The following is a 25236-nucleotide window of genomic DNA, read 5'->3' as shown; positions in this document are numbered from 1 at the left end:
CCAATTCCCGAACCCCAAACCCAAACCCCAAACCCCTAATCCGTAACCCAAACTGCAAACCCAAAAACCGAACCCCAAACCCCCAACCCACAACCCTGAACCCAAACCCATAACTGGAACCCCAAACCACGAACCCCTGACCCAAATCCCAGACTCCAAACCCCAAATCCCTAACCCCTAACCAAATCCGCGAACCCCTATCCCAAACCGCGAACCCCAAACCCCAACCCTCAACCCCTAACCTGAAACGTGAACCCCAAACCTCGAACTCCAAACCCCAAACCCGAACCCCGAACCCCTAACCAGAACCCCAAACCCAAACCCAAACCGCGAACCCCAAAACCCAAACCCATAACCCGAATCCCAAACCCAAAACCCCTAACCCGAATCCCAAACCTCCAACCCAAACCGCGAACCCCAAACCCCAAACCCTTCACCCTAACCTCAAACCCAAACCCGAACTGTGAACCCCTAACCCAATCCGAGAGCCCCTAACCTGATCCCCAAACCCCAAACCCAAACCTCAAACCACAAACCCAAACCGCGAACCCCAAACCCTTTACCTGAACCTCAAACCCCAAACCCGAACTGCGAACCCCGAACCTGAACTGAGAACCCATAACCTGATCCCCAAATCTGAAACGCGAACCCCTAACCCGAACCCCAAACCCCAAACCCAAACCGCGAACCCCTAACCCGAACCCCAAACCCCAAACCCCTAAGCTGAACCTTGAACCCCTAATCGGAACCCCAAACTTCAAACTAGAACCGCGAACCCCTAACCCCAAACGCTGAACCCCAAACCACAAACACGAACCCTGAACCCGAACCCTAAGTAGAGAGGGGATTCCCCGCACCCGAACTCTGAACCTGAACCCTAACAAGTTGGGGGGATGCCAGAACCCTAAACCTAACCCTAACAATAAAACTCTAACATAAACATAAACTTTTCTGGCCTAAGCCCCGCCCCTTGCTGTCCCTCACCCCCTAAAAGCAAACGAGGCAAAACTGGGACTTGAATGCCTGACCTACAGAGCCAAGTTGGATGTTTAACTGGTTGTCAGCCTAACCGCTTCGCTAGAGAGGATTACTGGGTTTTGTTTTGCTCCCAGGCGCTCTTCAAGCCTCACCCCGCCACTGCAGGCTAATAAAGAACTATGGACCCTATTAGCGCTCACTTTAGCTGTAACCCTAGAGTTAATGCCAACCCTAACCGTAACCCGAACCCTGACCCTGACATGAACCCTAACCCAAACCCGAACTCTAAGAAGAGGGGGGTCCCCGAATTCTAACCTGAACCCGAACCCTAACAAGTGGGGGGGGGTTGCCCGAACCCTAACCCTAAGCTTAACAATAAACCTCTAAAATAAAAAAATTTTCTGGTCTAAGCCCTGGCTCTTGCAGTCCCCTGCCCCTGAAAAGCGAAAAGGTCAGACTGGAGACTTGAACTCCTGATTTACAGGCCATAGCCTACCTGCCTAGTGGCCCACCTAACCCCTATGCTACAGAGGCTTGCTGCTTCCAGCAGGGCTCCCGAACCCTCTTCAAGCCTCGGCCCACCAGGGCAGGCTAATAAAGAACTATGGGCCCTATTAGGGCTCACTTTAAGCTGTAACCCCAACACTAATGCTAACCCTAACCGTAACCCGAACCCTGACCCTGACATGAACCCTAACCCAAACCCGAACTCTTAGAAGAGGGGGGATCCCCAAATTCTAACCCTAACCCTGAACCCGAACCTGAACAAGTTGGGGGGTTGCCCGAACCCTAACCCTAAGCTAAACAATAAACCTCTAAAATAAAAATAAACGTTTCTGGTCTAAGTCCCGCCTGTTGCTGTCCCCCGCCCCCTAAGAGCAAAAGAGTTAAGCTGCAGACTTGAACTCCTGACTTACAGACCATCGTCTGCCTGCTCACCAGCACACCTAACCGCTACGCTACAGAGGCTTGCTGTTCTGACAGAGCTCCCGGACCCTCTTCAAGCCTCTGCCCGCCAGGGTCTGGCTCTATAGACTATCATGGCTGTCCTAGGTCATCTTTGCTTTCTATAGTCATAGTTTTATCCCTAAATCATAGACAGATCAGCTGAGAAAAAGCTTGGATTGTCTCGGTGGGGTGGATTTGCTTGTCCTTGTGTTTCACCTGGAGGCAGTCGCGGTCCCGCGGGCCTGTCCTGGAAGGGGGCGTGGGGGTGGGGCGCACCGTGAGCGCGTCGGGGGCGGGGCGAGCCTGGGCGGCTGGTCAGGAGCGCGGCTCACGTGAGCGGGTCTGGGGCGGGATGAACATGGCGGCGCGTCGGGGGCCAGGGCTCTCAGGGCTCGCCATTGCAGCTGGGAATGCTCGTTTCGTGGGCTCCTGGGTCCCCGTCGATTGGCACCCAGCGAGCAGAGCGCAGGGCTGTGGGCCACAGGTAAGGGAACTCGGACTGGGCGGAGCAGGGAACCATGTATTCTGCCCTCTTTGTTTGCAGTCTCGGAGCCGACTAAAATGGCGGTCGCAGAAAAGCCTCGCCTTTGGGGCCAAGGGTTTTACTGCTTTACCCCTTTGCATAAAGCTCAGACCCGCGCGGTTTTCCCAAGCAGCCTAGTGTATTGCTTCCTACAGGCCTGGAGAGGATAACAGGCAGGAAGGCCAGGGGTCTCCAGACAGAGAAAATAGACTGCAAGTGTCAGACGTTTTTTTCTCTCTCTTAAGAGGCCGGAGGAGACAAAAGAGTGCTGCATTTTTTTTTCTCCATCTTGATACAAATTTAAAAGGTTTCTCAGAAATTTCTGTGTTGCCATGACCACTCCTGGCTCCACCTGAATTTAACTTTCCTCAAACCTTGAACTAAGCAATGCATTTTTCTTATGGAAATGTTTGTCTTAAGGTATGCTAATGTACTATGTATTTACCCAAGGCTCTGTCTTCAGGTCAGTTTCCCCTAAAGGCTCAGAAAAAACTTGACAAACCAGTATGTTTTACTCATACCTTGTTCTCTTAATCTATGTGAATGAAACTATATATTTGCTTGGAAATCTGCCTTTCTTCAAGATTCATGTCCATCATTTTATGGCCTGGGATGACTCATCTGCTGCCAATGTTATCTCAATGCATGCTGTGGGTGAGGGGCCTGGTGCCATTCTCTGACACATTGTCTTTCTTTCATTAGCAGACTGCTAGTGGCTCTATAACATCTGGCTAAAGACTAGCAGGGGGTACTCTTCCCCCTTTTACTGTCTACGTCAGCAGCTCTCTCGATCTCTTTTATATTTTAATAAAACTTTTTAACAGAAAACCTCTGAGCCATCAAGCTTCGTCACTTGCCCTGGATTGAATTCTCCTCTGGAGTCCAAGAATGCTGGCATCTTTTGTGGTTTAGCAACCACCTTTCAGCCTTTTGAAATTCATATTGAATCTTCATTTCAGATTGAAGATGCATTCCATGGTATTGCCAACTGAAGCCTTTTCATCGCTATGGCATATCTGTCCATGTCTTTAGGGTATTTTTCAGCAATCATGTATCATTTCCAGTGTGCCAGTCTTGTTATCCTCATTCTGTCCATAGCAAAGTCTTTTATTAATGTTGACATGACTGAAAGGGAATCGTTTGTTTAAATTCCTTTTCAGATTGTTATTTGCTGGTGTATACAGATAACACTGTGTCATCATTCATTTGTATCAGTTTGGACAGCTTGATAGTTGTCTTTAGTTTCTTTAATTTCTCATAATTTAAGATGACCCTGTCTCATATATTTACAGTCTCACCCCTAGTCTCAGTCATTTCTTCAAAGAACTGTCCTTTTTTTAAACATTACATTATTTTTGACTGTGCTGGGTCTTTATTGCTCGTTTGTCTAGTTGTAGTGAGCAGAGGCTACCCTCTAGTTGCTGTGCCATGGCTTCTCATTGCAGTGCTTTCTCTGTTTGCAGAACTTGGGCTCTGGAGCATGCAAACTTCAAGAGCTGTTCAAGGGCTTCGTTGCCCCTGGGCGTGTGGAATCTCCTACACAGGAATTGAACCCGTGTTCCCTGCATCGGTAGGCAGATTCTTTACCACCGGGCCATTGGAGATGTTTCCTGTTCCCTTTTATTAGAGAATGATATTTAAAACATACATGTAGGAGCTCAATATGCTCAGCTGACAATACATGGATATATATATATATATATCCATGTATTCCAGCTCACCTTTGAACATATTCAGTTAAAGGTAATTTGTGATGTCTCCAACCTGATCCACCACGACATGGACATTGTAACGTTTCCTTTTGTTTATCTGTAACTTTGCATTCCAATGGTAAGATACCTGGCTTCCACCGCTTGTCATACACAGAATTCAGTGCTTGTCCCACGTGGTTACTGAAAAAAAAACTGTCAGATTGTCTTTCAAAGGGGGCTCTGCATGCATTGCACCAGTATCTTGAGTATGTTTTTGTATGATAGTTTACTATCAGTATACCCTCAGTGGCCAGGTGTCTATTTCAGTCGCTACCAATTATGAATGGGCTTGTTTGCTCTAGTGTTCTTGGACAATTCGAATACAGTTTCTTTGTCAGATATGCATTGTTTTAGGAAAACAGTTTTATTGATTGTTGGCTGTGTTGCCTCTTTGTGTGTGGGCTTTTCTCTAGTTTTGGTGAGCATGGGCCATAACTAGTGGTTTGCAGGCTTCTCACTGCAGTGTCTCCTCTTGTTGAGGGGCACAGGCTCACGGGCTTCAGTGGCTGCAGCATGTGAACTCGGCATCGTGGCTTCCAGGATCTAGAGCACAGGCTCGCTCGGCTGTTGTGGCACACGGGCTCCATAGGATGTGGGATCTTCCCATCCTAGGGATCGCACATGCATCTCCAGCACCGGGGGGTGGATTCTTTACTATGGAACCACCAGGGCATATTTTAGACTAGTTTTCCACACATGTATCTAGTGAAAGAGGCCAGGATCAAGAGGCATGGCAGCTGGGAATCCTCAGCCCCAGCTCTGGTGTGCTATCCAAAGCTCTGGGGCCTTTGGTGAGCAGCTCAGCTTCCCTGGGACTGTTTCCTCCCATCAGAAATGCCCTGCTTTTGGACTGTAGCCCACCAAGCTCCTCTGTCCCTGGGATTTCTGAGACCAGAGTACTGCAGGTGGTGCCATTTCCTTCTCTGCTGCTGCTGCTGCTGCTGCTGCTGCTGCTGCTGCTGCTGCTGCTGCTGCTGCGTCGCTTCAGTCGTGCCTGACTCTGCGCGACCCCATAGACAGCAGCCTACCAGGCTCCTCTGTCCCTGGGATTCTCCAGGCAAGAACACTGGAGTGGGTTGCCATGTCCTTCTCCAGTGCATGAAAGTGAAAAGTGAAAGTGAAGCCACTCAGTGAAGTCGTGTCCGTCTCTTAGTGACCCCGGGGTTGCAGCCTACCAGGCTCCTCTGTCCGTGGGATTCTCCAGGCAATGGTACTGGAGTGGGCTGCCATTGCCTTCTCTGATTTCCTTCTCTGCAAGATAGCGTTTTGAAGATATTTTCTCCTGGATATTGCTTTTGATGAAGGAAGGGGGATCCCTTTCAGGGCTTGAGAGTGAGTTCTTGTCTGACACTGGGCAATGAGTTGTCTGAGGAGAGGAGTGCTGTCCAAGCGAGAGGCTTTATTGGGAAGGGCTGCCAGGGTGGAGGGCAGGAGGGTGAGGGAAACGGAGAGAACCACTCTGTCACGTGGCTCACAGTCTCAGGTTTTATGGTCATCGGGCTCATTTCTGGTTTGTCTCTTGCCAGGCATTCTGAATTGGGATCCTTCTTGGGGGCACACGCATCACTCAGCTGAGATGGATTCCAGCGAAGTGGATCCTGGGAGGTTGGTAGGACCTCTGAACTGGAGCCTCCCATCTCCTGACCTCTCCAGAATTCTGGTTGGTGGTAGCTTGTTCGTTCCTTGTTCCTTCCCAGGACCTCCTGTTGTAAGATGATTCCTGCAAGTGTTTTCTTTTCTCTGTTGCCTGGCCAGGGTGGGTGGTCCGTGGTTCATTTAACAGTTTGTTTTTGGTTCTCTCGAGTAAGGTCCTCCACAGGGTAAATGTATGAAATGATAAAAGGCAATGTTTTAAATAATTTATATTCATAATTTGGTAAGTTGGCTTGTTTTGTGTATGTTAGACCTGATCACCAGACCAACGGTCATGTAGAACTTTTGCAGTTTTCTAAAATTCTATAGTTTTTTAAATGGAGTTACCTTGTTGCAAAGTTTGTGTTTATGTTCATATTTTTTTAAAGTTATTTCTTTTAGTTGATTGATCATTGCTTTACAATACTGGTTTGATTTGTCATACATCCACATGAATTAACCATAGGTGTACCTATGTCCTCTTGCTCTTGAATCTCCCTCCCACCTCGCACGCATTCCCACCTCTCCAGGTTACTACTGAGCCCCAGTTTGAGTTCCCTGAATCATACAGCAAATTCCCATTGGTTGTCTATTTACAAATGTAGGTGTACCTGCATCCATGCTGCTCTCTCCATTCATCTCACCCTCTCCCTCTTGTTCCCCACCCTCGTCTGTAAGTCTGTTCTCTATGTCTGCACCTCCATTGCTGCTCTGTGAACAGACTCGTCAGTACCATCCTTCTAGATTCCATGTTTTTCTCTCTTTGACTGACTTCCCTCCCCTTTATTAGAACAAACTCAAATGTGTTCCTTTTTATGGCTGCATTCCATGCAGGCTCTGATTGTTCCTTAGCCATGTTTTGCGGAGGGTCATGGAGCTATTCTGCTCCATTTCAGTTTGGGCTTCCAGTCTGAGTGCTCACAGCAGAGCTGCTTCTGGGTGAGCCCTCTGAGGTCTGTGAGCACCGGGCTGCCCGCTCTTCTCTTGTGGCCCGCAGGGGGCGCCAAAGGCCCCTCTGACCCGCGGGCGCAGGACGCTTTGCCTTTAGACTCTGCTCCGTGAGCAGCTGGCGGGAGCTTTGTCTCCTCAGGACCATCAGGGCTCAGGCTTCTGGATAACAGGGCTGCATCCAGGCTGAGAGGAGCAGGGTTGCCTCAGTGCCCACCAGCAGGGAGGCGCTGCAAGAGCGAAAAATGAGGATGGAGTAGACGTTTCCTGTGTCCAGCTGAGGGCTGACTGGAGGTCCATCTCAGAGGACTCAGGGGGAAAGAGCTCCGTGTGCAAAGCGGTGGGTTTTCAGTTAGATTTGCGTTAGATGATGTAGAGGATGAACACTGATGTTCTTCCGTGTAGGTGGCCATTTTCCTGTCACTGTTTCTTGAGAAGACTGTCCTTTCCTCTTCGCTCGTTCCTGGTTTGATTTTCAGGAACTGACCATGTACAGGTGGGTTCGTTTCTGGGCTCTCTATTCTCTCCTGGAGTCCATGTGTCTGTGTTCCTGCCAGTTCCTCACTGTGGTGGTCACTACAGCTCCGTGATGTAGTTTGAAGAGGGATAGGAAGATGCCTCCAGCTGTGTTCCTCTTTCTCAGAGTCTTTTTGGCCGTTTAAGGTCCTGTTCAACAGTAGCAGCCTAATATTAGGAATATTTCTATTTCTGTGAAAAATGCCATTGAATATTATTTTGTGATTGCAGTCCGTGTATTTGTTGATGACTTTGGTTGGAATGGACCTTTTAATTCCTCATTGTTCCAGTGCATGAGCGTGGAATAATTTTCTGTGTGTTTGTATTTTCTTTGGTTTCTTTATCAGTGCCTTCTAGTTTTCTGACTACTGGTTTTTTATGTTCTTGATTAAGTTTGTTGCTAGATGTTTTATTTAAGTGGAATTTTCTTAATATTTTTTTCCTGATTGTTATTAGTGTATAGAAATGCAAGTGATTTTTGGACTGTAAAGGGTAGTATTTTATGATTGTAAATTAATCCAAAATGATTCAGCTTTACTGAATGTAGTCTAACAACTTTTTGTGAAGTGATGTGGAACATTTTATCTGTAAGATCTGTTTCTCCTGCAGTAGGTCATCCAGAGGACCCAAGACATGGTGGTTACTAATAGACTTCCCACACTACTTCTTCATTCCACGTGGACTCCTTCACGGGCAGTGAGCATCCCAGCTTCCCTTGAACTTCATCTGGGTAAGTCTTGGCCTGTATCAGAAAGTTTCCTGCCTGTCTGCGCTAAATTTCTTTTGTGGTATTGACATGGTTGTTTTGAAACCTAGTATACTTTCCAGTCATTTAAAATGTACAGAAAATGCCTAGCAATGGGAACAAGTGCTAGCATTTGCCACATCATCTAAAATACTCTATGTGTTTTATCCAAAATGGGTACCTTCTGCAGAACCAGCACATAATCTCCAAAATCAGGAAATCATATGGTACCTACATTATAATGTAATCCACTGCCCCACTTCCACTTTTAGCAATTGTTCAAGTGTATGAATATATCTTTTGTTTCCATCTTCATCCTTTTTTCTTTATTTAGAGTGTTACTGAGATTTTCAGTTATTTGGACAAACTTGATGGATTGAAAGCAGACATGGTGAATAAGGGTTCTGGGTGGCCTTTTCGATGTGGATTTCTTTTTCACTGAAGATGGTTTTAATATTTATTCATGTGGTAACATGTATGAATCCTGCATTCTTTCCCCCCCCCCCCCATAGTAATTAAAAATAAATAATATGCCATTTACCATTTAGATATTTGTAAGCATACAGTGTTGTAGCAGACAACCTTTTCTTGTTTTGCAAACCAGTTTAATAATGTGCACCTTGTGCGTGCTTTGGAGAAACTCAGGAAACTGAGTCAGTGACTGAAATGGCCCAAGATATCACCTTAGATTCCATCTTCATCTGAAAACAAAACAGGCACTTTCTGGTGGTCCAGTGGCTGAGACTGGACACTCCCAAAGAAGGAGGCCCAGGTTCATTCCCTGATCCAAGAGCTAGATCTCCCATGCCACAAAGGAGAATTTGCATGTTGTAGCTAAATATCTGGCTTACCTCAATGAAGGTTGACCTGGCGCAGCCAAATTAAAAAAGAAACAAATATTTTACAGATACAACCAAAGGAAAGGAAGGGTATGGTTGTTGTGCAGATTTACGGCTTAGCTTTCCCTATCGATAGAAAAGAAAAAAGAGTTTCAAAAGACTGTGTCTCATCCTTCTATCTGGCATATAGAGAGGATTCCTTTGAAATGAGATTTCTCTGGTAAATGTGACTCACAGAAGAGCTGTCTTGAACTTGGGTTTCAGAGATGATCATGTGTCCTCTAAAAAAAAAAGTTAATTGGGTCCCACTAATTATCATGCTGAGGTGGTATATTTTGTGGTAGCATTTGCTCCCCTTCACTTTGGATGTATCCCCATTTGTTTACACTGTCATCTACTGAAGACATCCTGATATTTGAAAGTTTTTAGTTATTACAAGTAGAGCTGTTGTATATAATCATGTGATACTTTTTGTCTGGACGTTTTCAAAGCTGTTTAGTAAGTGCTAGCCATATAGTATTCAGGTCACAGGTGAGCTTTGTTTAGCTGTGGAAAAATCCAGCTATGTTTCTCTGTGGCATGTGGGATCTTCTGGGGTAAGGGATCAAACTAGAGTGTCTTGCATTGTCAGGCAGATTCTTTACCACTGAGCCACCGGAGAAGTTGTGCCCTACCCCCGTTTTTTTTTTTGAGTTTACTGGATCTAATAGGTGTGCAGTGCTACCTCACTGTTATTTTAGTTTGTAATTTCCTAATGATATGTGATTTTGAGTCTTTTTGATAGGCTTATTTACTATCTTTATATTTTTGTAGGACAGGTGTTTAGGTGTATACATTTTTTATGAGATTGTTCTAGATTTTTTGGTATATTTGGAGTACAATCCTTTATCAGATATGTATTTTATAAATATATTTTCCTGTGGCTTGTGTTTAAGTTTTGTGAATAAGGTTTTTCACAGTTTAAATGTCTAATTCTTTAAAGTTAATGTTATATATGTTTTATATCCTTTTTTGGATAGACTTTAGTGTGTTGTTGTTGTTGTTGTTAAATTTTATAAGCAGAAGTGAGGTACTGTAGATACAGTTTTAAGCTAAGCTGAGGTACCATAGATACAGTTTTGCCTTTTGTCTGTTAAGAAGTTTGAGTGAGTTTGGTGTACACTGTATATAACATTATGTCTACATTCATTTGACTGGATATAGCTTCCAATTATTTGTCTAATTGGTTTTGGAGATATCACGGGAAGTCAGTTTTTCCAAGGGAAACTGAGGTCCATGAAACATGAACTCTTTTCGATCGGTCGGAATCACTCTCTGCTATTTCTGACAGATTTGACTTGTTTGGATATCTCATATGAGTGGAATCACAGAACGTTTGTCTTTTCTTGGTCTGGTTTATTTCACATGATCTAATGACCATAAGGTTTGTCCACATTGTCGCATTGTCAGAATTACTGACTTTGAAGGGCCGAATCAGATTCCATTGTGTGTATACCACAGTTTGTTTATGGAATTGGCTGCCATGGACACTTAGATCACTTCTGTTTGTTTGCCAGTGTGAATCATGCTGTTGTGAGTATGACGGAAGAAGTATCCATTTTTTCAGCCCCCTTTCCCAATCCTTTTGGGTACATAGCTTGAATTGGAATCGAACTATGTATTTATTCCATGTGTTTGTTTTGGAGTCATTTCTGTAATGTCTTGCAGAGTGGCAGCACCATTTAATGTACTTTTTCGTATGGTGGAATACCGTTCAAGCTTCTGAATATACCTTGTGTTGCATATTCAGTCTCCCACCAACGGACACTTGAATGAGTTCTACCTTTGAGCTATTGTGAATGTCACTATGAGTATTTGTGTACCAGTTTTTGTTTGAATTATTAACAAGTACATTACTATATATAAAAGAAGCCACAAGGACCTACTGTACAGTTTAGGAAACTATTAAATATCTTATGATAATGTATAATGGAAGAGAATCTCAAAAGGAATATATGAAAAGCACATAGTAACCATGATATTTATTGTGCCAACACTATGAGTTATCATAGCACTACTCAACGTGTATTTATACATGTCAGTAAAATATTCACATCTGTAAGGATATTATAAAAAATTATATAAAAAATCAAGAATTCAAACAGAGATTAAATAAACTTCCTGTCATTGCTCATCATCATTTATACATTCATACTACCTGTAACACTCATTGTATAAGTGCTGGACTAGCAATTGATGTTCTCGTAAACCAAGAGATTGTGAAGGTGTAAGGAAATATAGCTTATTGAATTCCTTAATGAAGGATTATAGAACTCTATGTCCATGAAGTGAATGAAATTCCATTTTTTTGAACCACATTCTTACTAGAGTGATGAGCTTCCACCCCACCCAACGTTAGTTCACAATGAAATCCTGCAGTCCTCTGGCCTCAATGTCTGCTTCCTGCTACCAAGAAAGAAAAGATGAGGAAGTCCTGACAAAACCGATGCTATTTTTCTTTTTCTGATTTGTATTTTATCGCAGGGCTTGGCAAAAAGAGGGCCCAACCTGTTTTTAGAGTTCCATCCCAAGGGTTCCTCTGGCATGTTCCCTATGTTGACAAAGTGCTGATTATTTTCAACAAAGGACAATGATCTGCACTTCACTATCTGTTGCTTGAGCTGGAATAGCGGGCATCCCTTGAAGTGCATTCCTTCATGCTGAAGTAGGCATCCCTGAAGCAATAGTATAAGAGGAACACATTTATCACGTAGACATCGCAGCCCATGCATTTGTAATAATTTTTCAGTTATACCCATCATCATCGGAGGAACTGACTTGTCCCAGTAACAACGAGAGTACCCAGTATAACAGTTCCTTGACTTATGAGTACTTCCTATGAGTACCCTTATGAGTACTTCTTCCAATGTTGTTTCTCCTACTTTGGTCATGAACAGTAGAAGCTGATGGCAGTGGTCCTTGAAATGTATGTCGATTCCTAGGTGGCACAGTTGATAAATAAAAAATCTGCCTACCAGTGCAGGAGGGGGAAGTGATGTGGGTTTGATCCCTGGTTCAGGAAGATAACAATTCATACACATGTTTTATGTGAACCAGTTTGATACTCATGAGTTTTTTCTTCTGTATACAGAAAAACAAATGCTGTTCAAGGACACTGAAAGAACCCTGATGTTGAAAATCAGATCTGTATTGTGAGCAATGCTTAGATATCCATGAGTCGAAGCATAGTATTATGCCTATCATCCTTGTATTTCTCTCAGTGAAATATGTTGAGGAAAACTCTTCATTCGTGGTCTAGATTCACGAAGAAGCTAAATAGCATTCATCCTTTACGTTGACAACTGTGAATTTAAATCTCCTGTGAATCCTATGTGACAACCACACATACCAACATGAGTTATCAGTATTATATCAATATTTTTAGTCCTATTGTATGTCAACTAAAAAAATCAGTATATAATTGTACATGAAGTCAAGACATAAAATCAGTGCAAATACAAAATGTTCCATTCCATCCTTTGAGAAAGGGAGAAAAACATCTCTGTGCTTAGCCTATTGCATTTTTATGTATTAGACCCTTAAGTAGTTTATTCACCACACCCTGTGAATGATTCACAAATCTTCAGAGAAGAAAGGATCATTTCTCTTGAACAATGAGTAGTTCAACTATTCTCAAAGCAAAGCCATAAGTGAGTCTTATTTTGGGTGAGACCATGAAAACTCAGTGTTTTCATTATGCTTGTGCTTATGATGGGAGGAGGTCTGAGAAAGCACTTCTGAAGGTTTATTCATACCAGTCGTTCTCATATGTATCGAGTCTTTAAAGGTCGAATCACCAAGGTGTTGCTTCTACACTTGTACTAGGCTGAGCAGCAACATTCCCTTTCTCCGTAAGTGCAGTAGACGTGTTCCCAACCTGTCTGTCTTCTGTCCTCTGGAGTATGCATTGCTTGAGCTCATCACAGCCTAGTAGATGGAAATCATCAGGATATTCTGGAAACCCTTTTTATTTCAGTCTGTTCAGGAGGTTACCACTGCTGCAAACCTCTGGATTTTACCAAGCGCTTTTAACAACCTCAGATGAAGGATATAAGTCAACACTGGTGACAGCCACGGGCTTCCATGGCCTATCCATGATTGTTGGCTTTGCTTTCATAATCATCCTGTTTCTTATACCAGCTAAACTGTCAGTGTATTTTTTAATTACCATTTTATCTTTGATGGTTTTTAGAGCTATTATGGATTTTCCTATATATCTTCACTTATCGGTGAGGGTCTTATGTTAGTAGTAGTTATGACAACTGACTTTCTGTCTGTTAGCTGTGGCAGAATAAAAAAAGAATGACCCACTGTATATTATTAATATTATGTATCAATATATTGTTAGTTTTATTGTTTGCAGTCATCCAATTCCAAGTTTCTGAAATAAACTTTCAGAAAAATCACATCCTTTTGAATGCCCATTTGACTGAATAGGAGCACGGAAATGTTCTTCCATAAAATTGTTTACAGTTTCCATTCCGTTTCTCCTGTTTGATGTAGATATTGGCCTTTGGTTCTATCAGTAGCTTTGCAAGTAAAAAAAAAAATTAATTAGAGCTCGTATGGTAATTTTACTGTTAGCAATAAGTTTAGCATAAAATGAACACAGAAGAGGTTACAGTAGACCAAATATGAAAGTCAGTTTAAAAGAAAACATAGTGTTGAATGTTTACAGTAGGAATATAGTTATGAAGTTCCTTTATTATTATTCTATCCTTTCCTTTTGTTTTGCAGGGGTGTTAATGTACAGATTCCAGTACTATGGCTAGAGCGAATAATAGTATCATTATTCTTGAGAGCAACTCTACTAAGTCTTCACGCTCATGTCACTCAAGGTTTTTTAATACCTATTATGTTAGTCGTGTTTGTAGTTTGTGAAGTCACATAAGTTGCATTCATTCAAGCAATAGTATCAAACAGCTATGGCATCAATTATAGATGTGAATCGATATCGAATGTGAATCCATTTCACTGTGACAAGTTATTATTGTAGATATTCTATTCATGCCAGTAACAAAGCTGTGCAGAAATAATACAATGTTTATTAAGAAAATAAGATTTACTAATTTGTTTTATTATTCTATTTCTTTTAAACAGATTTAATGACAACAGGCTCAACTTTTCATTCACTTGTATGACTATGAGCGGTTTGACCAAGTTGAAGAAGATGACTCGTTTGTAGTCTTCCTCATCAGCTCATTCCATCTACTAGCTTTAAAATCATTTAGTACAGAGCTCACCGTCTAGGTGTTCATCCAGTGTTTTGTTTGCTTATCATGCAGGATCATTTTAAAAGGAAAAGTATGTGTGTATGAGTTAGAGCTCTGATCCCAGGAGTCCATGTAGAAGCTTCCCCTGAGAAATGTATCGTTTTTGCACCAATGCTACTGAAATGTGTGAATGTGGTATACCACGCGTCCCAATAAGTGTAAACAGCGTCATAGGCTACTTATTTGAAATGACCAGTACTCATGACATTCCATTCAACTGAGGACTAAATATAGCCAACGTAGGCTGTGTTTGCCAAATAGACTTTGAAGTATTCTTCACACAGTCCTTCATCGATGCCAGTTTTCAGATCGAAGAAACCCTTGCTCCATGAAGTTTGTGAACACATATACTCATGTTTTGTTTGAGATTTTAAAGTCATTCTTCAGTTTTGTTGGAGGAATGGTTCTGTATATGCCCCGTGGATCCCCAAATCCACTGATGTTCATGTGTCTTGGGGCTTCCCAGGTGGTTCTAGTGGTAAAGAACATGCAGAACATACCCATGCAGGAGACATGGGAGGTATGGATTCCATCCCTGGGGCAGGAAGATCTCCTGAGGGAGAGCATGGCAACCCCCTCCAGTATCTTTGCCTAGAGAATCTCATGGAGAGAGGAGCCTGGTGGGGCCTAGTCCATATGATCCCAAGGAGTTGGACACAATGTAAGTGACTTCGCACAGCACATGATTCGTTGTCATAGCTAATATAATGGAGATGACATAAAAAGAAGCACCAGCGGGCGAAAGTCAATATCCATCACTTTTAAACTTTGGAATGTATTGTGATATTTTACATCCATATTTGTATGACTTGATAGTTGGAGAATCGATGCATGTGAAGGCCTGGTTGTGTTATATGTATGTTGAGGGAAGATATATTTTTATGTGGTTTGACATATAGGTCCCATTTCATTCGTAGACATATGCATACTCATCACTTATCATCATTTTTTTTTTTTGAAAAGACCATTGTTTGGAAAGGTTGTTGTCTAACCATGAAAGATGCTTGAATTCTTGGGCTCCTTAGAGGAAGAATTCAACCCGGGGCCAGTGATGAGGGTTGATCAGTCAGAGCTTTTGTGTCCCAACGTTTTATTAAAGTATAAAAGAGAGAAAGCTTCTGACATAGACATCAGAAGGGGGCAGAAAGAGTGCCCCCCTACTCATCTTTGGCTGGATGTTATCTAGCTACTAGCAGTCTACTCATTAGAGAAAGGAATGGCAGCAGACCCCTCACCCACAAGATATATGGAGATGACCGTGGCACCAGGTGAGTCATCCTGGGCCATAAAACGATTGATATGAGCAAATGGATAGCTTCATTCACATAGATCAGGAGAGCCATGTATGAGTAAAGCATATTGGTTTGTCAAGTCAGTTCTGAGCCTTTAGGCAGAACCTACTTGAAGATAGAGTCTAGGGTAAATACATAGTACATTCACATAGCTTAAGGCAAACCTTTCCATGAGAAAAATGCCTTGGTCAGCTCAAAGTATGAGAAAAGTGAAGTTCAGGCGGAACCAGGTGTCATTATAGCAACACAGAATTGTAAGAGAAAATCTCTGTTTAAATTTGTATCAAGAAGGGGAAAAAAGATAACAGCTTGTTTCCTCCTGCCTCGGAAGTGACAGATAACAACTGTCTGACACTTGCACCCCATTTCCTCCCTTTGGAGACCCCTGGCCTTCCTGGCTGTTACCCTCTCAGTTTCATTCATTGAGCGTTTTCTGCCTTGTGAAACATTGGGCATAGAAGTATGTGTTTATTTAGGGGTATTTCATCCAATTTCATTTAAATGCATATGTGAATTAGAAAGTTTGACATGCTGTTGCTTTGTATACCGATTGGGAAATGTGAGCCTCCAAGCTTAATTTAGTTTTTCATGTTCATTTTTCTTTTTAGGGGTACAAAGAAAAATAATATGACTGTTAAGATCAGCTTTCGTATTTTTTGCCAAATATGAATTGGGATCACATCGATCAGAGATGAGTCTGTGCATGAAAGCCCTAATAACTAATGCTAATTGACTTCACTACCATGGGATGTTTTCATATCTATTGAGGATTTACTTCATGTATTTCGATTTTAACTTTCTGTCTCACAGCCTTGTTTGTAGATCAAAGCTATTTGAAATTGTCATCTGGTTTCAAATGGCTTGTGAGGTTATTCATGAGTGGTTCATAAAACCGAATGGATTGTACGTAGCCATACTTTGTTGTCATTCTATGAATTTGAAGAATGTCTGAAGAATGTCTGCAGTTATGCCTTAAAGATTCATACAATTGATGTCCAATATTTATCTCAATAGACTTGCTTTCAATTTGTAGTTTCCTATGCGTATGTCTTTCTTTATGGATTTGGGTAGAACTTGTACTGGAACACTGAAAAATCTGTGATATCAACCGTGCTGACCTTTCTGGTGGTCATCATTAAGATTTTCACGCTCTATGGATCCTAGTGGAAACAGGTGCTGTTCATCCTACTTTTGTGAAGATTGAACTCATCGTAGAAAGTGGAATTTGTTGAAATATTTATGGTATAAATAAATCTTGTCTCTATAATTACCCAGAGTCCTGGTGCGTATTTGATTGCTAAGTTATAAAATGTATGAGATAGATGTGATCCATCAATGGCGACTGGATAAGTGGTGGAGAGGTATTTTGGTGATGCAAGAGATTTAAATGATGTGATCATAGTATTTATATCCCTTTTATGTGGATAATGGGTCTTGGATCCATGTTTGAAACCTTACAACCTCGTCTTTTGTTATGCATGGGAAGTGTCAAAAATGAAGAAGATGCGGGTAGGTACTTCAAGGGTAAGTATAGGGCTGAGGGCGTGACTATGATGTGGGTTAGGGTTAGGATGTGGATGGGGGTCCGGTTAGGGTAGGGTAAAGGTTAGAGTTCGTGGAACAGCCCTCCAAACTTGTTAGGGTGAGGGGTGAGGTGTGAGGGTTCAGGATGAGGGTGAGGGTAAGGATTCAGGGTGAGGGTTAGGATTCAGGATGAGGGTGAGGATTCAGGGAGAGGGTGAGGGTGAGGGTTCAGGGAGAGGGTGAGGGTGAGGGTTCAGGGAGAGGGTGAGGGTGAGGGTTCAGGGTGAGGGCGTGGGTGAGGGTAAGGGTTCGGGGTGAGGGTTCAGAGTGAGCGTTCAGGGTGAAGGTGTGGGCCTCACATCTGATACAGGATTGTACTCCAAATATACCCATCCCTTCCCTTGAACAGACCTCTCACTATGGGAGCCCTTGGCAGTGTGGAACCCACCGGCCCCTAAGGCCTCCCAAAGGACGCCTGGGGCCTAGGTGCAAAGGCAATACAGGAGTGGAGCTGAGGCCAGGAAGGCGCCAGTGGCGTCTCCCAACTTTGCAAAGGCTGCTCCTTCCTGGGTAGGAAGCCTAGCAGCGAGGCAAGTCTGGGCAAGGTTCGCCCAGGGCAGAGCAGCCTCGCACCAGGAACTCTGCCAGATCGGGCCTCTGAGCAGAGCTGGAGCTCTGCCATCCTGGAGGCGCACTCGACTCCGCCCAAGCAGGGCTTGCAGCCTAAGGCGGCTGGGCTGCTTCGTCTTCCCCCTAGGAAGCTCGATTCCCGCATGCTGTTCACTCGGCTTCCAGGCGCCGGCTCCCTGCCCCTCCTTACGGTCTAGGATCAGGGGCTGCTTCCCCTGAGCTGGGGCTGTGGGCAGGAGCCCAGACACACAGGTGCAGGACCCAACCACCTGCACACGTCTCTGCTGGAGAGGAGAGCGCTAGGGAACCTACGTGTGTGAGGCAGCTACTGGGCGCCCACGGAGTCAGACTCGAGGTGTGCGGGGCTCCAGAGCCCCGCCAGGGGTCCAAGGAGCCTGGTGCTCACCGTGCGGCGCTGAGTCTGGGCTGTCAAGCAACCGCTGGAGGAGACCTGCACTTGCCCTTCCCTTGCCTCTGACAGAGCTCTCCCTGCTGGAGCCCTTGGCAGTGTGCAACCCACCGGCCCCTAAGCCATCCCCAAGGACGCCTGGTGCAAAGGCAAGGCAGGAGCAGAGCTGAGGCCAGGAAGGCGACAGTGGCATCTCCCAGGCTCAAGGAGCCTGCTCCTTCCATGGCAGGAAGCCTAGCAGCCAGGCAAGTCAGGGCAAGGCTCGGCCAGGGCAGAGCAGCCTCAGACCAGGAACTCTGCCAGATCGGGCCTCTGAGCAGAGCTGGAGATCTGCCATACTGGAGGCGCGCTCAGATCCAGCCAAGCAGGGCTTGAGCCGCACGTGGCTGGGCTGCCTCTTCTTACCTCGAGGAGGCTTGCCACCTTGAATGCTCTTCCTTCGGCTTCCAGGCGCGGAAGCTCTGTGCCTCCTGCAGGTCTTGGCTCAGGGGCTGCTTGCCCTGAGCTGGGGCTGTGGGCGGGAGTCAAGACACGCAGGGGCATACCCCAAACTGCTGCACACTTCTCTGCTGGGGAAGAGAGCGCAAGGGAACGACATGTGAGAGGCAGCTGATCGGCACCCACGGAGTCAGCCTCCAGGTATGCCGGGATGGAGACCCCAGCCAGTGGCCCTGGGAGGTGCGTTTCTTCGTGCGGCGCTGAGTCTCGGCGACCAAGCAACCGCTGGAGGATCCCTGCACTTGCCCTTCCCTTCCCTCTCACAGAGCTCGCCCTGCCTGAGCTCTTGGCAGTATGCAAGCCACCGGCCCCTAAGCATTACCCACGGACGCCTGGGGTCTAGGTTCAAAGGCAAGGCAGATGCGGAGCTGAGGTCAGGAAGGCGCCAGTGGCGTCTCCCAGGCTCACGCAGCCGGCTCCTTCCTGGGCAGGAAGCCTAGCAGTGAGGTAAGTCTGGGCAAGGCTCGCCCAGGGCAGAGCAGCCTCGCGCCAGCAACTCTGCCAGATCGGGCCTCTGAGCAGAGCTGGAGCCCTGCCGTCCTGGAGGCACACTCGGCTCCAGCCAAGTAGGGCTTGAATCAAAGGAGGCTGGACGGCCTCTTCTTCCCTCGAGGAGGCTCGCCTCCCCGCCAGCTCTTCACTCAGCTACCAGGTGGCGGCGCTCTGAGCCTCCTGCAGCTCTTGGCTCAGGGGCTGCTTGCCCTGAGCTGGGGCTGTGGGCGGGAGCCCAGGCACGCAGGGGCAGGCCCCAACCAGCTGCACACGTCTCGCCTGGGGAGGAGAGCGCTAGGGAAGCTACGTGTGTGAGGCAGCTGCTGGGGGCCAGGGAGTCAGCGTCGGGGTGTGCGGGGCAGCAGACCCCAGCCAGGGACCCTGGGAGCCTTTTGCACTCCGTGCGGCGCTGAGTCTGGGCAGCCCAGCAACCGCTGGAGGAGCCCTGCACTAGCCCTTCCCTTCCTTCGCACAGAGCTCTTCCTGCTGGAGCCCTTGGCAGTGTGCAAGCCACCGGCCCCTAAGCCCTCCCAATGGACGCCTGGGGCCTAGGTGCAAAGGCAAGGCAGGAGCGGAGCTGAGGCCAGAAAGGCGCCAGTGGCGTCTCCCAGCCTCGCGCAGCCGGCTCCTTCCTGGGCAGGAAGCCTAGCAGCGAGGCAAGTCTGGGCAAGGCTCGCCATGGGAAGCGCAGCCTCGCGCCAGCAACTCTGCCAGATCGGGCCTCTGAGCAGAGCTGGAGCTCTGCCGTCCTGGAGGCGCAATCGGCTCCAGCCAAGTAGGGCTTGAGACAAACGAGGCTGGGCTGCCTCTTCTTCCCTCGAGGAGGCTCGCCTCCCCGCCAGCTGTTCACTCGGCTTCCAGGTGGGGGCGCTCTGCGCCTCCTGCAGGTCTTGGCTCAGGGGCTGCTTGCCCTGAGCTGGGGCTGTGGGCGGGAGCCCAGGCACGCAGGGGCAGGCCCCAACCAGCTGCACACGTCTCTGCTGGGGAGGAGAGCGCTAGGGAAGCTACGTGTGTGAGTCAGCTGCTGGGTGCCCAGGGAGTCAGCCTCCGGGTGTGCGGGGCTGCAGACCCCAGCCAGGGGCCCTGGGAGCCTGGTGCACTCCGTGCGGCGCTGAGTCTGGGCGGCCAAGCAACCGCTGGAGGAGCCATGCACTAGCCCTTCTCTTCCCTCGCACAGAGCTCTTCCGGCTTGAGCCCGTGGCAGTGTGCAAGCCACTGGCCCCTAAGCCCTCCCAATGGACGCCTGGGGCCTAGGTGTAAGGGCAAGGCAAGAGCGGAGCTGAGGCCAGGAAGGCGCCAGTGGCGTCTCCCAGCCTCGCGCAGCCGGCTCCTTCCTGGGCAGGAAGCCTAGCAGCGAGGCAAGTCTGGGCAAGGCTCGCCCTGGGAAGAGCAGCCTCGCGCCAGCAACTCTGCCAGATCGGGCCTCTGAGCAGAGCTGGAGCTCTGCCGTCCTGGAGGCGCACTCGGCTCCAGCCAAGTAGGGCTTGAGCCAAACGAGGCTGGGCTGCCTCTTCTTCCCTCGAGGAGGCTCGGCTCCCCGCCAGCTGTTCACTCGGCTTCCAGGTGGGGGCGCTCTGCGCCTCCTGCAGGTCTTGGCTCAGGGGCTGCTTGCCCTGAGCTGGGGCTGTGGGCGGGAGCCCAGGCACGCAGGGGCAGGCCCCAACCAGCTGCACACGTTTCTGCTGGGGAGGAGAGCGCTAGGGAAGCTACGTGTGTGAGGCAGCTGCTGGACTCCCAGGGAATCAGCCTCCGGGTGTGCGGGGCTGCAGACCCCAGCCAGGGGCCCTGGGAGCCTGGTGCACTCCGTGCGGCGTTGAGTCTGGGCGGCCAAGCAACCGCTGGAGGAGCCCTGCTCTAGCCCTTCCTTTCCCTGGCACAGAGCTCTTCCTGCTGGAGCCCTTGGCAGTGTGCAAGCCACCGGCCCCTAAGCCTTCCCCAAGGAAGCCTGGGGCCTAGGTGCAAAGGCAAGGCTGGAGCGGAGCTGAGGCCAGGAAGGAGCCAGTGCCGTCTCCCAGCCTCGCTCAGCAGGCTCCTTCCTGGGCAGGAAGCCTAGCAGCGAGGCAAGTCTGGGCAAGGCTTGCCCAGGGTAGAGCAGCCTCGCGCCAGCAACTCTGCCAGATCGGTGCTCTCAGCAGAGCTCGAGCTTTGCCGTCCTGGAGGCGCACTCGGCTCCAGCCAAGTAGGGCTTGAGACAAACGACGCTGGGCTGCCTCTTCTTCCCTCGAGGGCGCTCGCCTCCCCGCCAGCTGTTCACTCGGCTTCCAGGTGGGGGCGCTCAGCGACTCGTGCAAGTCTTGGCTCAGGGGATGCTTGCCTGAACTGGGGCTGTGGGCGGGAGCCCAGCCACGCAGGGGCAGGCCCCAACCAGCTGCACACGTCTCTGCTGGGGAGGAGAGCGCTAGGGAAGCTACGTGTGTGAGTCAGCTGCTGGGTGCCCACGGAGTCAGCCTCCGGGTGTGCGGGGCTGCAGACCCCTGCCAGGGACCTTGGGAGCCTTTTGCACTCCGTGCGGCGAAGAGTCTGGGCAGCCCAGCAACCGCTGGATGAGACCTGCTCTAGCCCTTCCTTTCCCTGGCACAGAGCTCTTCCTACTGGAGCCCTTGGCGGTGTGCAAGCCACCGGCCCCTAAGCGCTCCCAAAGGACGCCTGGGGCCTAGGAGGCCAGGAAGGCGCCAGTGGCGTCTCCCAGCCTCGAGCAGCCGGCTCCTTCTTGGGCAGGAAGCCTAGCAGCGAGGCAAGTCTGGGCAAGGCTCGCCCAATGCAGAGCAGCCTCGCGCCAGCAACTCTGCCAGATCGGGCCTCTGAGCAGAGCTGGAGCTCTGCCGTCCTGGAGGCGCACTCGGCTCCAGCCAAGTAGTGATTGAGGCAAACGAGGCTGGGCTGCCTCTTCTTCCCTCGAGGAGGCTCGCCTCCCCGCCAGCTGTTCACTCGGCTTCCAGGTGGGGGCGCTCTGCGCCTCCTGCAGGTCTTGGCTCAGGGGCTGCTTGCCCTAAGCTGGGGCTGTGGGCGGGTGCCCAGGCACGCAGGTGCAGGCCCCAACCAGCTGCACACGTCTCTGCTGGGGAGCAGAGCGCTAGGGAAGCTACGTGTGTGAGGCAGCTGCTGGGCGCCCAGGGAGTCAGCGTCCGGGTGTGCGGGGCTGCAGACCCCAGCCAGGGGCCCTGGGAGCCTGGTGCACTCCGTGTGGCGCTGAGTCTGGGCGGCCAAGTAACCGCTGGAGGAGCCCGGCACTAGCCCTTCCTTTCCTTCGCACAGAGTTTTTCCTGCTGGAGCCCTTGGCAGTGTGCAAGCCACCGGCCCCTAAGCCCTCCCAAAGGACGCCTGGGGCCTAGGTGCAAAGGCAAGGAAGGAGGGGAGCTGAGGCCAGGAAGACGCCAGTGGCGTCTCCAGGCCTCGCGCAGCCGGCTCCTTCCTGGGCAGGAAGCCTAGCAGCGAGGCAAGTCTGGGCAAGGCTCCCCATGGGAAGCGCAGCCTCGCGCCAGCAACTCTGCCAGATCGGGCCTCTGAGCAGAGCTGGAGCTCTGCCGTCCTGGAGGCGCACTCGGCTCCAGCCAAGTAGGGCTTGAGCCAAACGAGGCTGGGCTGCCTCTTCTTCCCTCGAGGAGGCTCGCCTCCCCGCCAGCTGTTCACTCGAATTCCAGGTGGGGGCGCTCTGCGCCTCCTGCAGGTCTTGGCTCAGGGGCTGCTTGCCCTGAGCTGGGGCTGTGGGCGGGAGCCCAGGCACGCAGGGGCAGGCCCCAACCAGCTGCACACGTCTCTGCTGGGGAGGAGAGCGCTAGGGAAGCTACGTGTGTGAGTCAGCTGCTGGGCGCCCAGGGAGTCAGCCTCCATGTGGCCGGGGATGCAGACCCCAGCCAGGGGCCCTGGGAGCCTGGTGCACTCCGTGCGGCGCTGAGTCTGGGCGGCCAAGCAACCGCTGGAGGAGCCCTGCACTAGCCCTTCTCTTCCCTCGCACAGAGCTCTTCCGGCTTGAGCCCGTGGCAGTGTGCAAGCCACTGGCCCCTAAGCCCTCCCAATGGACGCCTGGGGCCTAGGTGCAAGGGCAAGGCAAGAGCGGAGCTGAGGCCAGGAAGGCGCCAGTGGCGTCTCCCAGCCTCGCGCAGCCGGCTCTTTCCTGGGCAGGAAGCCTAGCAGCGAGGCAATTCTGGGCAAGGCTCGCCCAGGGCAGAGCAGCCTCACGCCAGCAACTCTGCCAGATCGGGCCTCTGAGCAGAGCTGGAGCTCTGCCGTCCTGGAGGCGCACTCGGCTCCAGCCAAGTAGGGCTTGAGCCAAAAGAGGCTGGGCTGCCTCTTCTTCCTTCGAGGGGGCTCGCCTCCCCGCCAGCTGTTCACTCGGCTTCCAGGTGGGGGCGCTCTGCGCCTCCTGCAGGTCTTGGCTCAGGGGCTGCTTGCCCTGAGCTGGGGCTGTGGGCGGGAGCCCAGGCACGCAGGGGCAGGCCCCAACCAGCTGCACACGTTTCTGCTGGGGAGGAGAGCGCTAGGGAATCTACGTGTGTGAGGGAGCTGCTGGACTCCCAGGGAGTCAGCCTCCGGGTGTGCGGGGCTGCAGACCCCAGCCAGGGGCCCTGGGAGCCTGGTGCACTCCGTGCGGCGTTGAGTCTGGGCGGCCAAGCAACCGCTGGAGGAGCCCTGCTCTAGCCCTTCCTTTCCCTGGCACAGAGCTCTTCCTGCTGGAGCCCTTGGCAGTGTGCAAGCCACCGGCCCCTAAGCCCTCCCCAAGGACGCCTGGGGCCTAGGTGCAAAGGCAAGGCAGGAGCGGAGCTGAGGCCAGGAAGGAGCCAGTGGCGTCTCCCAGCCTCGCTCAGCCGGCTCCTTCCTGGGCAGGAAGCCTAGCAGCGAGGCAAGTCTGGGCAAGGCTTGCCCAGGGTAGAGCAGCCTCGCGCCAGCAACTCTGCCAGATCGGTGCTCTCAGCAGAGCTCGAGCTTTGCCGTCCTGGAGGCGCACTCGGCTCCAGCCAAGCAGGGCTTGAGCCAAACGAGGCTGGGCTGCCTCTTCTTCCCTCAAGGAGGCTCACCTCCCCGCCAGCTGTTCACTCGGCTTCCAGGTGGGGGCGCTCTGCGCCTCCTGCAGGTCTTGGCTCAGGGGCTACTTGCCCTGAGCTGGGGCTGTCGGCGTGAGCCCAGGGACGCAGGGGCAGGCCCCAACCAGCTGCACACGTCTCTGCTGGGGAGGAGAGCGCTAGGGAAGCTACGTGTGTGAGGCAGCTGCTGGGCGCCCAGGGAGTCAGCCTCCGGGTGTGCGGGGCTGCAGACAAAAGCCACGGGCCCTGGGAGGCTGGTACACTCCGTTCGGCGCTGAGTCTGTGCGGCCAAGCAACCGCTGGAGGTGCCCTACACTTGCCTTTCTTTCCCTCTCACAGAGCTCTCCCTGCTGGAACCTTTGGCAGTGTGCAAGCCACCGGTCCCTAAGCCCTCCCTAAGGACGCCTGGGGCCTAGGTGCAAAGGCAAGGCAGGACCAGAGCTGAGGCCAGGAAGGGGCAAATGGCGTCTCCCAGCCTCGCGCAGCCTGCTTCTTCCGGGCAGGAAGCCTAGCAGCCGGGCAAGTCTGGGCAAGGCTCGCCGAGGGCAGAGCAGCCTCGCGCGAGCAACTCTGCCAGATTGGGCCTCTGAGCAGAGCTGGAGCTCTGCCGTCCTGGAGGCACACTCGGCTCCAGCCAAGTAGGGCTTGAGCCAAACGAGGCTGGGCTGCCTCTTCTTCCCTCGAGGAGGCTCGCCTCCCCGCCAGCTGTTCACTAGGCTTCCAGGTGGGGGGGCTCAGCGACTCGTGCAGGTCTTCGCTCAGGGGCTGCTTGCCCTGAGCTGGGGCTGTGGGCGGGAGCCGAGGCACGCAGGGGCAGGCCCCAACCAGCTGCACACGTCTCTGCTGGGGAGCAGAGCGCTAGGGAATCTTCGTGTGTGAGGCAGCTGCTGGGCGCCCAGGGAGTCAGCCTCCGGGTGTGCGGGGCTGAAGACCCCAGCCAGCTGCCCAGGGAGCCTGGTGCACTCCGTGCGGCACTGAGTCTGGGCGGCCAAGCAACCGCTGGAGGAGCCCAGCACTAACCCTTCCCTTCCCTCGCACAGAGCTCTTCCTGCTGGAGCCCTTGGCATGTGCAAGCAACCGGCCCCTAAGCCCTCCCAAAGGACGCCTGGGGCCTAGGTCCAAAGGTGAGGCAGAAGCGGAGCTGAGGCCAGGAAGGCGCCAGTGGCGTCTCCCAGCCT

The 25236-nt window shown here is 50.2% G+C and overlaps 1 long non-coding RNA gene across 1 annotated transcript; it reads left to right on the top strand.

Annotated features, from left to right (window-relative positions):
• The first annotated feature begins 2256 nt into the window (after positions 1-2256).
• LOC138440066 (uncharacterized) lies at positions 2257-9173 on the top strand. Its single transcript, XR_011256906.1, has 4 exons — positions 2257-2410; positions 3913-4019; positions 5727-5860; positions 7906-9173. It is a non-coding gene; the product is annotated as an uncharacterized lncRNA (long non-coding RNA).
• Positions 9174-25236: the final 16063 nt, after the last annotated feature.

This window comes from Ovis canadensis, chromosome 5, assembly GCF_042477335.2.
Source record: "Ovis canadensis isolate MfBH-ARS-UI-01 breed Bighorn chromosome 5, ARS-UI_OviCan_v2, whole genome shotgun sequence".
NCBI lineage: Eukaryota > Metazoa > Chordata > Mammalia > Artiodactyla > Bovidae > Ovis > Ovis canadensis.
The sequence above is the reverse complement of the archived record's forward strand: the minus strand, read 5'-3'. Positions and strand labels throughout refer to the sequence as shown.